Raw genomic sequence first — 13,798 nt, 5'->3', positions numbered from 1 at the left:
CCTAGTTGCCCAGATAACAATGCAATGAAACTAAATGTTTTCTAAATATTTAGAACAACTTTGACTAGAGAACATATTGAATTGAGTCACTGAGTAGATAGAGTACTATAGGTCTATGATATATATTTTTGCTATTAATTCTATTTAATCTGTTGATTGCTTTCACTTGCCTTTTTCTTTTTTCCTTATTATAAGACAAGGCTCACTGTGGATAAAGAAGGGAAGGAAGAGTAGGGGGAATATTCAAAAGGGATTATGATAGTAAAACAAAAGTCACAAACAAAACTTTAAAAAATGTATTAGTGCAAAGAGAGCTGAGAGATTGATGACAGAAATGGAACCCAAACTAAAATTATAGCAAATTTCATATTTTAATATATTTTAAGTATTTCATCTCCTAGTCTAAATTGGGACCTGTAAGAAGAGTGAGAATATGTTAGATTACATAGTTAGATTCCACACCTGGGATAATGAAAGCCTCATGAAGTTTTTAGATCATTAGATGGTATGAGTCTTTGAGAACTAGCAGGTGGGGATGCCTACACCAGATATTGTGCTCTGAGCTCATTCAAACTCCTTGACTATGTTATAGCATGTAAAAGTCAAGGCTGTAAGCAAAGCCATATATGTACATATTGCCACACATGCTATTGTCACATGTGAGAGCTTTAATACCTCATCTAATGTGTCACAATTGGATGGATATCAATTCTGTGTGAACTTGGCTGGTAGTTTTAGGAATTCTCCTAACTTCAGAAAGAACTAGAGGGTATTCCTAGCTTACTATAAGAGTCATAAAAATGTGGTTATCCCAAGAGACAAACTCTCCTTTTGGATCACTGCCTTGTCATGGTGGAGAGACTAGCATAACTCAGCAACACTATCAGCTATGCTACATAGTGTTACCCAAGATGGAAAGGTCATGGTGGAGAGTTCTGACTAAAGATTATCCACTAGAGGAGGAAATAGCAAACCATCCAAGCATCTTTGTCAGAAAAATCCATGGACAGTATTAAAAACCTGGACAATATTAAGAGATATGATATCAGAAGATGAGTCCTTCAGATTGGAAGGTGTTCAACATGCCACTGGGGAAGAGCAGAGGACAAACAGAAGTAGTAGCTGGGCCAGAGCCAAGAGTGATGAAAAAGAAAATCTGATGCTGAGAAGATCAATACTTAATAAGAATCTGCATTGTAAGATCTGTGAATCAAGGTAAGTTGATCTGGTCAAAAAGAAATGGAAAGTTTAAACATTGACACTTTGGGTCTTAGTGAACTTAAATGGATGGGAATTGGTGACTTGAATTAAGGTGATATACTACTGTTGACATGAATTCCTTGGAAGAAATTGAATAGCCCTCATAGTCAATAAAAGAATGAGAAAAGTATTACTGGGGTTTAATCTCAAAAGTGTCAAAATGATATCTGTTCAAACCCAAGGTAAACTATTCAGTATCATAATAATACAAGTGTATGCTCCAACTACTAATACTGAAAAGGCTGATTTTGTGAAGGCCTAAACACATTTTTTAGAAATAACATCAGAAAAAGATGTCACATTCATCACAGGGGGTAGAATGCTAAAGTAGGAAATCAAAAGATAATTTGAATAACAGGCAAGTTTGGCCTTTGTGAATAAAATGAGGCAGAGCAAAGGCTAATAAGCTATTCTTAACATAACTGGCTGGTCATAGCAAGGAAGTCTTTGTCAATAACCCAAAAAGTTGCTCTACAAGTGGATAATATAGAAATCAGATTGATTGTATACTTTTTAGTCAAAGATAGAGAATCTCTGTATAGTCAGTTAGAACAAAATACCTAGAACTGACTGTGACTCAGATTGTGACCTTCTTCTTACAAAATGCAGACTTAAAATGAAGAAAATGGGGAAAAATATTAGACTATATAGATATGATCTAAAATATTCTCTATGAATATGAAGTGAAGGTTATGAATAGATTTAAGGGATTACATTTGGTAAAGTGCCTGAAGAACTATGGATAAAGGTTCTTGATATTATATAGGAGGCAGCAACAAAAAGCATCCCCCAAAAGAAGGACAAGAGAGCGAAGGCTGTCTGATGAGGCTTTACAAGCAGCTAAGGAAGGAAGGAAAGGGATATATATATATATATATATATATATATATATATATATATATATACTCAAATGAATGAGGAATTCCAAAGCATATCAAGGAGAGCTAGACCTTTTTTAAAAATGAACAATGTGAAGAAATAGAAGGAAAAAATAAGGTAGGAAAGACAAGAGATCTTTTTAGAAAAATTATAGATAATAAATAGAATGTTTCATGCAGAAATGGGTGTGATAAAAGACAAAAATGGTAGAGACTTAACAGAAGCAGAAGGGATTAAGAAGAAATGGCAAGAATATACAGAAGAACTATACAAGAAATATCTCAACACTACCACTAACCATGATAGTATGGTTACTTATCTAGACTCAGACATCTTGGAGAATGAAGTCAAGTGAGCCTTAGAAAGCCTTGGTAACAGTAAAGCTAATGGAGATTCTAGAATTCCAGCTGAGCTATTTACATTCTAGAAGATAATGTTTAAAGTGCTATACTCAATATGCCAGCAAATGTGGAAAACTCAATAGTAGCCACTAGGTTGAAAAAAGGTTGGTTTATACCTCTGTTCTAAAGAAGGTACAATAAGAATGTTCAAATTATTAAAAAAATTGTGCTCATTTCACATGTGGGCATGATTACACTTATGATTCTGCAAGCTAAGCTTCAGCTTTATGTGAATAGAGAATTACCAGAAGTTCAGACTGGTTTTGGAAGAGACAGACAAGTTAAGAGACCAAATTGTCAACATTTACTAAACTATGGAGAAAGGAAGGGAATTCTAGAAAAACATCTACTTCTGCTTCACTGACTGCACTAAGACCTTTGACTGTGTGAATCATAACAAAATGGACTGCAACCGTGAAATTAAAAGACCCTTGCTCCTTGGAAGGAAAGCTATGACAAATCTGAACAGCATACTAAAAACTACAAACATCATCTTGTCAACAAAGGTCCATATGGTCAAAGCTACGTAGTAAAGTAGTAATGTATGGCTGTGAGAGTTGGATTGTAAGGAAAGTAGAATCAACACTTGAATTGTAGTGCTCAAGAAGACTTTTGAGAGTCCCTTGGATAGCAAGCAGATCCAATCAGTCAATACTTAAAGAAATTAATTCATGCTATTCATTAGAAGGACAAAGCTTTGTCTTACTTTGTCCTTACTTTGACCACATCATGAGAAGAGAGGACACATTAAAAAAAAAACCAGCAACCACACTGATATTTGGAGAGATTGAAAGCAAAAGGAGAAGAGGCAGCTGAGGATCAAATGGATAGTGTAATGAAATCAACAAATATGAGTTTGGACACTTCAGGAAATAGTGGTGGACAGAAGGAACTGGTGTGCTACGATCCATGGTATCATGAAGGGTTGGACATGACTAAAGAACTGAACAATGAGACAAATGGAGTGTAGCAAATGTACATGATTCTTTGCCTTGCTGTCCTGTTCCTTGCTAACGACTGAGTCATTGCAATTTAAATACCAGACTCTGTTATTTCATTTGGTAGTCTCCAATCAGTCATCTGAATTAAGATGGACAGATTAGGAGCAAGTGACAAAGAGTATCTAGCAAATTTAGGTTTTATGTAAGGAAATTTTTCTAATAATTTCTGCCATCCCAAAGTCTGGAGGGTTGTCTTGGGATATAGTGGGTTCCTGACTACTAGAAGTTTTTAATCAAAAGGTGTATCACTACTCATCAAACATTGGGTGATCCCCACATAAAGTGAATTTGTCTCTAGATATAAGTTGAATAAAAGATCCTTTCTGTTTCTGAGATTCTATTATCTTACTTCTATTTCAGATGCTGCATACTATTACCGCTGGCCCTCCAAGCTAAATTCCACATCATCTGTATCTAGGCTTGTTCATATTTCAGTTCTGAACTTCATCTTCACAGAAACTTCTTAGCTTTGTGCCCTACTTTCCAAACCAGGAAAAGTATCTTGAGTTGCTCTCACTTGAAGGGTAGGAGTGAAATTGAGAGGAATGGTACAGTTAACTTTTATATTAAATCTGTAAGGAAGGTACTTCATATGACCTACAAATTTACATAAGTACCCAGAATTGTTTTTGGTTAGTATTCTGGTGAAGATCTCAAAATGTCATAGTTTAACCTAGTAGCTCCCAGGTATAAAATGACCTACTATAACACTGGACAGGGACAGTTTTGTCATATTTGGAAAAACTTCAAATATCAGTTAACTGTTTTCTCTGAATATAGAAGAACTCCTATTGGTAGCCATTAGAATGGTTTTTCTCTAACACAGTGTTTCATTGACTAACAAGTGGAAATACACAGACAAACACAAACACACATGCATGTGACCACACACACACGCACACACACACACACACACACACACACACACACACACACACACACCCCAGACAACCGGGAGTCCTCAGCGGGTAGTCACAGTGGAAAGGGGCATATACCCTCACCTAGTAGGTGAAACACATGCATCTGAGGCAAGACCAACATCTTTGTAAGACTCTATGTGGATTGAGATAGATTTCCTACTGGTAACAGTTGCCAAGGGATGTATCTTTGCAGAAAATAAAATATTCCTGTTAAGTAACTTGGGCTTTTCTTTGCTTAGCTGAGATAGCATTTGCATTGCTGGTTGATAGAGTAGAAGAGGCATTGTGGGGTCTTAATAAAGTTGTTCTACCTGATAAATAAACATGAACATTCATAAATCAGTGCAGTCCTGGGAAGTTTAATTCTCAGAGTAAAAGGTCTCACTAAGCATGGTGCTGTTCTCTTTAATTGTCCCCCGCTTTGTCTGTTGCATCCCATCATACACTTCTCTAAAAAGCCATATTTCTACAAATTCACATTTAGAATTTGATTACAGAGTCTCATCCATTTCCATGTACAAGATAGAACCTACTGTGACAGATTAGTGCTCCTAAAGTTTGTTCAGGAAGGTTAAATAGTTACTTTTTGGACACTAAACATTTTTATGATGTTTTTGCTAAACTAGAAAGCATTTTTTTGATGCTGCAGATGTGCCATATATTTCTCTCAAAATGGAAAAAAGGTCTCTATAGTGCTTAAGGAAGTACCTTACATTTTTCCATAATACCATCTGTGTTTGTATGTGGAAGGAAGGAAGAAAGGAAAGGAGGGAAGGAAAAAGAAAGAAAAAAATGAAAGGAAAAATGAGAAAGGGAAGATGTATGTGAAAAAGGAAAGAAAAAAGTAATGAGGGAGAAAGGACAGAATAAACAATAACAAAAAGAAAAATATTATTAGATAGAGTTTTATTAAAATGTTTAGCCATAATAAATTAAATACAAGTCATCCTTTGGTATTGTGGTTTTACTAGGACAAAAAAATACCATATGGATTTTTCATCTTCAAACATCATCATCATCATCAAAATAACAACACATCATCAGTAACAACAGATATGGATTAAACACCTGCTGTGTGCCAAGTACTGGGGATTCAAAGAAAGGTAAAATCACAGATTTTGAAAGCATATGAAAGCTCATTTCAAAGGTGATCTGGCTACAGGCAAAAGTTTGACATAAGCAGCTTATCTTTGATACGTATTTTCCTGTATCTTTATACGCTCTTTTTTTATTAAATTATTTTATTTGTTTTCAGTGTTCTATAATCACTTACATCTGTCTTAGATTTTTTTCCCCTCCCTCCTCCTCTCTTCCTCCTTCCTCCACACTCTTCCCTGAGATGGCATACAGTCTTATATAGTTCTACACACACATTCCTATGAAATACATTTTAATCTTAGTCATGTTGCATAGAAGAATTAAAATGAATGGGAGAAACCATAGAACTAAACAAAAAACCAAAACATAATACAAAAGAAAATGATCTACTCCATTCTGCAATCCAATTCCATAGTTCTGGATGCAGCAGGCATTTTGCCTCAAGAATCCATTGGGAATTTTTTAGGTCATTGCATTTCAATGAAGCACTAAGTCTACCAGAAAAATTCCTCACACATTGTGGTTGTTGTTGTGCACAAAACTCTCTCCTGGTTTTACTCCTTTCCCTCAGCATCAGTTCATATAAGTCTTTCCAGGCCTTTCTGAAGTCTTCCTGTTCATCTTTTCTTATAGCACAATAGAATTCCATTACATTCATATACCACAACTTGTTCAGCCATTCCTTAATTGATGTGTATCACCCTGATTTCCAGATTTTGGCCAACACAGAGAGAGCTGCTATAAATATTTTTGTACATGTGGGACCCTTTCCCATTTCTATGATCTCTTTGGGATATAGTCCCAGAACTGGGATTGTTGGGTCAAAGGGTATCCACATCTTTGTATCCCTTTGAGCATAGTTCCAAATTGCTTTCCAGAATGATTGGATTATCTTACAGCTCCACCAACAATGAATTAGTGTTCCAGTTCTCCCACATCTTCTCTAATATTTATCATCTTCCTGTCTTGTCAAGTTAGCCAATCTGATAGGTGTGATGTGGTACCTCAGAGTTGTTTTGATTTGCATCTCTCTAATCAAGAGTGATTTACAGCATTTTTTCATATGACTATAGATAGCTTTAATTTCTTCCTCTGAAAACAGCCTGTTCATATTTTTTGATAATTTATCAATTGGGGAATGACTTGATTTCTTGTATATTTGACTTAGTTCTCTATATATTTTAGAAATGAGTCCTTTATCACAGATACTAGTTGTAAAAATTCTTTCCCAGTTTTCTGCTTCCCTCCTAATCTTGGTTGCATTGAGTTTGGTTGTGCAAAAATTTTTCAATTTAATGTAATCAGAATTATCCATTTTGTACTTCATAATGTTCTCTGTCTCGTTTGGTCAAAAATTTCTCCATTCTCCATATATTTGACAAATACACTATTTCTTGTTCTCCTAATTTGTTTATAGTATCCATCTTTATACCTATATTATGTATGTATTTGGATTTTATTTTTGTGTATGGTGTTAGGCATTGGTCTATGCCCAGTTTCTGCCACACTGTTAGACAGTTTTCCCAGCAATTTTCGTCAAACAGTGAGTTCTTATTCCAGAAGCTGGGGTCCTTGGATTTATCACACAGTAGATTGCTATTCATTGACTACTGTGTCTTCAGCACCTAACCTATTCCACTGCTCTACTCCTCTCTTTCTTGGTCAGTACCACGTGGTTTTGATGATGGGTGCTTTATAATACAATTTGAGATCTGGTAGGGCTAGGCCAACTTCCCTAGCATTTCTTTTCATTAATTCCCTTTGTGTTCTGGACCTTTTGTTATTCCAGATGAATTTTGATATTATTTTTTCTAGCTCTAGAAAATAATTATCTGGTAGTTTGATTGATATGGCACTGCATAAATTAATTTAGGTAGAATTGTCATTTTTATTATATTAGCTTGGTCTACCCAAGAGCAACTGATGTTTTTCCACTGACTTAGATTTGATTTTATTTGTGCAAAAAGTGTTTCATAATGTTCATATAGTCCCTGGGTTTATTACCTTGGCAGGTAGACTCCCAGATAGTTTATAGTGTCTACTGTAGCTTTAAATGGGATTTCTTTTTCTATCTCTTGCTGTTGGGCTTTGTTAGTAATATATAGAAATGCAGATGATTTATCTGGATTTATTTTGTAACCTGCAACTTTGGCAAAGTTGTTTATTATTTCAAATAGTTTTTTACTTTATTCTCTGGGATTCTCTAAGTATATCATTATATCATCTGCAAAGAGTGATAGCTTAGTTTCTTCTGGGCCTATTCTACTTCCTTCAATTTCTTCTTCCTCTTTTATTTCTACAGCTAGCATTTCTAGTACCATATTGAATAATAGTGGTGACAATGGACAGCCTTCTTTCACCCTGATCTTCTTGGAGATGCATCTAGCTTATCCCCATTGAACATGTTTGCTGATAGTTTTAAGTAGATACTGCTTATTATTTTAGGGAAAGTTCCATTTATTCCTGTGTTCTCCAGTGTTTTCAATAGGAATGAGTGTTGTATTTTTTCATTTTATTTCTTTATGTTTATTAACTTGTTTTTAGTTTTCAACATTCATTTCCACAAAATTTTGAGTTCCAAATTTTCTCATCTCTCCCCTCCTCCTCCCCCAAAATTCTGTGTATTCTGATTATCCCTTCCCCCAATCTGCCTTCCATTCTATCACACACCCACTTTGCTTATCCCCATCTTTTCTCTTTTCTAGTAGGACAAGATAGATGTCTATATCCCACTACCTGTATTTCTTATTTCACAGTTGCATGCAAAAAAACTCTCAACATTTATTCCTAAAACTTTGAGTTCCAACTTCTCTCCCTTCTGCCCTTCCCACTCATCTACACTGAGAAGGCAAGAATTCAATATAGGCTATATATGTGTAGTTTTGCAAAAGACTTCCATAACAGTCATGTTGTGTAAGACTAACTATATTTCCCTCCATCCTATCCTGTCCCACATTTATTCTATTCTCTCTTTTGATTTTGTCCCTCTGCAAAAGTGTGTACTTCTAATTACTCCTTCCTCTGATTTGTAGTCCCTTCTATCATGTCCCCACCCCAGTTATTCCCTTCTCCCCTACTTTCCTCTAGTGTAAATAGATTTTCATACCCAATTGAGTGTGCATGTTATTCCCTCCTTAAGCCAAATGTGATGAGAGTAAGCTTCATACTTTCGCTCTCACCTCCCCCTCTTCCCCTCCATTGAAAAAGGGTTTTCCTTGGCTCATTCATGTGAGAGACATTTATTCCATTCTATTTCTCCCTTTCTCCTTCTCCCAATATATTCCTCTTTCACCCCTTAATTTTAATTTTTAGATATCATCCCTTCCTATTCAACTCACCCTGTGCTCTCTCTCTCTCTCTCTCTGTGTGTATGTAATCCCTCTGACTACTCAAATACTAAGAAAAGTTTCAAGAATTACAAATGTTATCTTTTCATGTAGGAATGTAGACAGTTCAACTTTAGTAAGTCCCCTGAAGTATTATACTCAGTTTTGCTGGGTAGGTGATTCTTGGTTTTAATCCTAGTTCCTTTGACTTCTGGAATATTATATTCCAAGCCCTCCAATCCCTTAATGTAGAAGCTGCTAGTGTCATCCTGATTGTATTTCCACAATACTCAAATTGTATCTTTCTGGCTGCTTGCAATATTTTCTCCTTGACCTGGAAACTCTGGAATTTAGCTGCAATATTTCTAGGAGTTTTCCTTTTCGACTCCCCTGTGGGAGGTGTTCAGTGGATTCTTTCAATATTTGTTTTTCCTCTGGTTCTAGAATATGAGGGCAATTATCCTTGATAATTTCATAAAAATGATGTCTAGGCTCTTTTTTGATCATGACTTTCAGGTAGTCCCACAATTTTTATATGTCTCTCCTGGGTCTATTTTCCAGGTCAGTTGTTTTTTCCAATGAGATATTTCACATTGTCTTCTAACATTGTCTTTCACATTATCATTAACTTCCATCTGCTCCATTCTAATTTTTAAAGAACTATTTTCTTCAGTGAGCTTTTGAACTTCCTTTTTCATTTTGCTAATTCTGCTTTTTAAAGCATTCCTCTCCTCTTTGGCTTTTTGGACCTCTTTTGTCAACTGCAACTTTTTAAAGGTGTTATTTTCTTCAGCATTTCTTTGGGTCTCCTTTAGCAAGCTGCTGACTTGCTTTTCATGATTTTATTGCATCATTCTCATTTCTCTTCCCAATTTTTCCTCCACCTGTCTTGATTTTCAAAATCCTTTTTGACTTCTTCCATGGCCTGAGACCATTGTATATTTATTGTGGAGGTTTTGAATGCAGAAACCTTGACCTTTATGTCTTCCTCTGATGGCATGCATCTAGAAAAAACCTGTCTGCCAAGAAAGTTGCCTTCTATGGTCTTATTTTTTTTCTGTTTTGGACATTTTCCCAGCCAGTTACTTGATTTTTGAGTCCTTTGTCAAGAGGAGGGTTTACTCTAGGGACCTCTAAGTTCTCAGTTCTTTTAAAGTGGCACAGTCAAGGGACAGGAGTTTACTCCTTTCCTGGCCTGTGCTCTGTTCTGGTAGCAACCATAAGCACTCTGTTCTGCCCAGGATCTGCCAGTAGGATTCTCTATCCATCACTCCAGCACAACTAACAGCACTCTTCCTCAACGCAGTAGAGCCACTCAGGGCTGAGATCCAGAGCAATGGCTCAATTCCCCCAGGTGCTTTATGCTGAGGGCTCCAAAATGGACTCTGCTGCTGCAGTAGCTACTGCTGGTGGGATCAGACCTCATTCTCTTCTCACCCAGGTGAAAGAACTTTCTCACTGACCTTTAAAGCTGCCTTTGGCATTTGTGTATTGAGCAACCTGGGAATTGCAGCTGCTGCTAGGAATTCCACCCCCAAGGCCTGCTCTAGTTCTCTTCCTGCTGATGCTACAGGGCCAAGGCTGTGCTGTGCTCCACTCCATGCCATTCTGATTCCTGTCCACCTTTCAGGATGCCTTGGTCTAGAAATCTCTTTAATTCTGTCATTTTGTGGCCTCTGCTGCTCCAGAATTTGTTTTGCATCATTTTTTATACTCATTTTATGAACTATGGAAGGAGAGGTAGAGTAGGTGAGTCTTTCTACTCTATCATCTTGGCTCTGGCCCTGGGTTTTGTATTTTGTCAAAAGTTTTTTTCTGCGTCTATTGAAATGATCATGTGATTTTTGTTAGTTTTGTTGTTGATATGATCAATAACGCTAATAGTTTTCCTAATATTGAACCAACCCTACATCCCTGGTGTAAATCCTACCTGATCATAATATGTTATTCTCATGATAAGTTGCTGTATTCTTTTTGGTAAAATCTTGTGTTTGCATCTATATGCATTAGAGAAATTGGTCTATTATTTTGTTTCTCTGTTTTGGCTCTTCCTGGTTTAGGTATCAAAACCATATTTGTATGATAAAAGAATTTGTTAGGACTCCTTCTTCCCCAAGTAGTCTTTATAGTATTGGAATTAACTGTTCTTTAAATGTTATGTTGAATTCACTTGTAAATCCATCTGGCTCTGGAGATTTTTTCCTAGGGAGTTCATTGATGACTTGTTCAATTTCTTTTTCTGAGATGGAGTTATTTAAGTGTTCAACTTCCATTTCTGTTAATCTGAGCAATTTATATATATTTTTTAAAAATAATCTTCTATCTTATTTAGATTGTCAAATTTATAGGTATACAGTTGGGCAAAGTAATTTTTAATTATTGTTTTAATTTCCTCCTCTTTGGTGGTTAGTTCACTTTTTTCATTTTTTATATTGGTAATTTAATTTTCTTCTTTTTTAAATTAAATTTACCAAAGGTTTATCAAGTTTATTGTTTTTTTCACAAAACCAACTCTTAGTCTTATTTATTAGTTCAATAGTTTTCTTAATTTCAATTTTGTTAATCTTTCCTGTTGTTTTCAGTATTTCTTATTTGGTATTTACTTGGAGATTTTCAATTTGTTCTTTTTCTAGCTTTTTCAGCTGCATGCCCAAGTCATTGATCTCCTCTTTCTCTATTTTGTCCATGTAGGCATTCAAAGATACAAAAATTCCCCTAAAAACTGCTTTAGCAGTGTCCCATAAGATTTGATAGGTTGCCTCATTATTGTCATTCTGTTGAATGAAGTTGTTGATTGTTTCTATGATATGTTGTTTAACCCACTCATTCTTTAGGATTATTTAGTTTCCAATTAATTTGTGGTTTATCTTTCCATGGCCTTTGATTACATATAATTTTCATTGTATTGTGATATGAGAAGGATGCATTCACAATCTCTGCCTTTCTGCACTGAATTGTGAGGATTTTATGGCCTAGTACGTGGTCAGTTTTTGTATATGTGCCATATACTGCTGAGAAAAAGATACATTCCTTTTTATTTCCATTCAGTTTTCTCCAGAGATCTATCATATCTACCTTACCCAGAGTTTTATTCACCTCCTTAACATCTTTCTTGTTTATTTTGAGACTAGATTTATCAAGTTCAGAGATGGGGAGGTTGAGGTCTCCCAGTAGTATAGTTTTGCTCTCTATTTCTTCCTGTAACTCTATGAACTCCTGCTCTAAGAATCTGGATACTATACTACTTGGAGCATATACGTTTAGTAATGAAATTGCTTCATTGTCCATAGTGTCTTTTAGCAAGATATAGTTTCCTTATCTCTTTTGATTAGATCTATTTCTGCTTTTACTTTGCCTGAGATTAGGATTGCTATCCCTGCTTTTTTTTTACATCAGCTGAAGCACAATATATTCTGCACCAGCCTTTTCCTGTTCGTATGTCCCTGTTGCAAATGTATTTCTTGCAAACAACATATTGTTGGATTATGGTTTTTAAGCCATTCTGCTATCTGTCTCCATTTTATGGGAGAGTTCATTCCATTCACATTCACAGTTATGATTACTGTCTGTTTGTTTCCCTCCATCCCTTTTCCCCCATTTATGCTTTTAGTTCTCCCTTCTTCCTTCCCTTCCCCAATAGAGTTTTAATTTTTGACCACTGCCTCCCTCAGTCTTCTCTGCCTTTTTTTAGCCTCCCTCTCTTTTACTCCCCCTTTCCCTTACTACTTCTTCCTTCCCTTTTAAACTCTCCTCCCTTTTCATTCTCCCTTCCCCTCTTACTACCTATAGAGGTAGTTATATTTTGATACCGTAACTGAGTTTGTTGTTCCCTACTTGAACAAAATCAGATGAAAGTAATTCTCAAACAATGCTCATCTCTCTCTCCTCTTTCCCTCTCCTGTAATATATTTTTGTGCCTCTTCCTGTGATGTAATTTACTTTTTTCTGCCTCCTCTTTTTCACATCTCCTATTACAATTCCTTTGCACCCTTAAATCATAATTTTATCATGACATCAGTTACTTTATACCTGCTCCCTGTATCTATGTATATCCCTTTTATATATCATAACAAATATACAATTCTCAAGATTAATAAGTATCTTCTTCCCTTATAGGGATGTAAACAGTTTGGCCATATTGAATAACAAGTTGTTGTTTTTCCCCTTGTTTACTTTTTTATGCTTCTCTTGGGACCTGTCTTTGAAGATCGAATTTTCTATTCAGTTCTGACCTTTTCATCAGGAAGGTCTGGAAATCCCTTATTTCATTGAGTGCCCATCACCTTCCCTGAAATATTACTCTCAACTTTAATCTTTAAATCCTTGGTTGTAGTCTCAGCTTCTTTGCCTTATGGAATATGATATTCCACTCCCTTAAATCTTTTAAAGTAGAAGCTGCAAGGTCCTACATGATCCTGACTGTAGCTCTGAGATATTTGAATTGTTTCTTTCTGGCTGCCTGCAGTATTTTTTTCTTCATTAGTTCTGGAATTTGGCAATGATATTCCTTGGTGTTTTCAGTTTGGAATTTCTTTCAGGAGGTGAATGGTAGATTCTTTCGATGATGATTTTGCCCTCTGCATCTAGGACTTCTGGGCAGTTTACCTTAATGATTTCTTGGATGATATTGTCCAGGCTCTTTCTTTCATCATGACTTTCTGGTAGATCAATCATCTTTAGATTTTCTCTTCTGGATCTATTTTCCAGGTCAGTTATTTTTTCTGATTAGATATTTTATGTTTTCATCTATCTTTTCATTCTTTAGATTTTGTTTGACTGATTCTTAATATCTGATAGAGTTATTAGCTTCCACTTGTCCAATTCTAATTTTTATCAAATTGTTTTCTTCAGTTAACTTTTGCATCTCCTTTTCCATCTGTCCAATTGTTCCTTTAAGGAGTTATTTTCTCCAG

At 35.7% G+C, this 13,798-nt stretch overlaps 1 long non-coding RNA gene across 1 annotated transcript; it reads left to right on the top strand.

Moving 5' to 3' along the window:
* Positions 1-758: 758 nt before the first annotated feature.
* Positions 759-4,679, top strand: LOC140533581 (uncharacterized). The gene is made up of 2 exons (XR_011976992.1): positions 759-1,215; positions 3,902-4,679. It is a non-coding gene; the product is annotated as an uncharacterized lncRNA (long non-coding RNA).
* The last annotated feature ends 9,119 nt before the right edge of the window (positions 4,680-13,798 follow it).

This window comes from Notamacropus eugenii, chromosome 3 (genome assembly GCF_028372415.1).
Source record: "Notamacropus eugenii isolate mMacEug1 chromosome 3, mMacEug1.pri_v2, whole genome shotgun sequence".
NCBI lineage: Eukaryota > Metazoa > Chordata > Mammalia > Diprotodontia > Macropodidae > Notamacropus > Notamacropus eugenii.
Note: the sequence above shows the minus strand (reverse complement) of the source record. Positions and strands in the feature narration are given on the sequence as shown.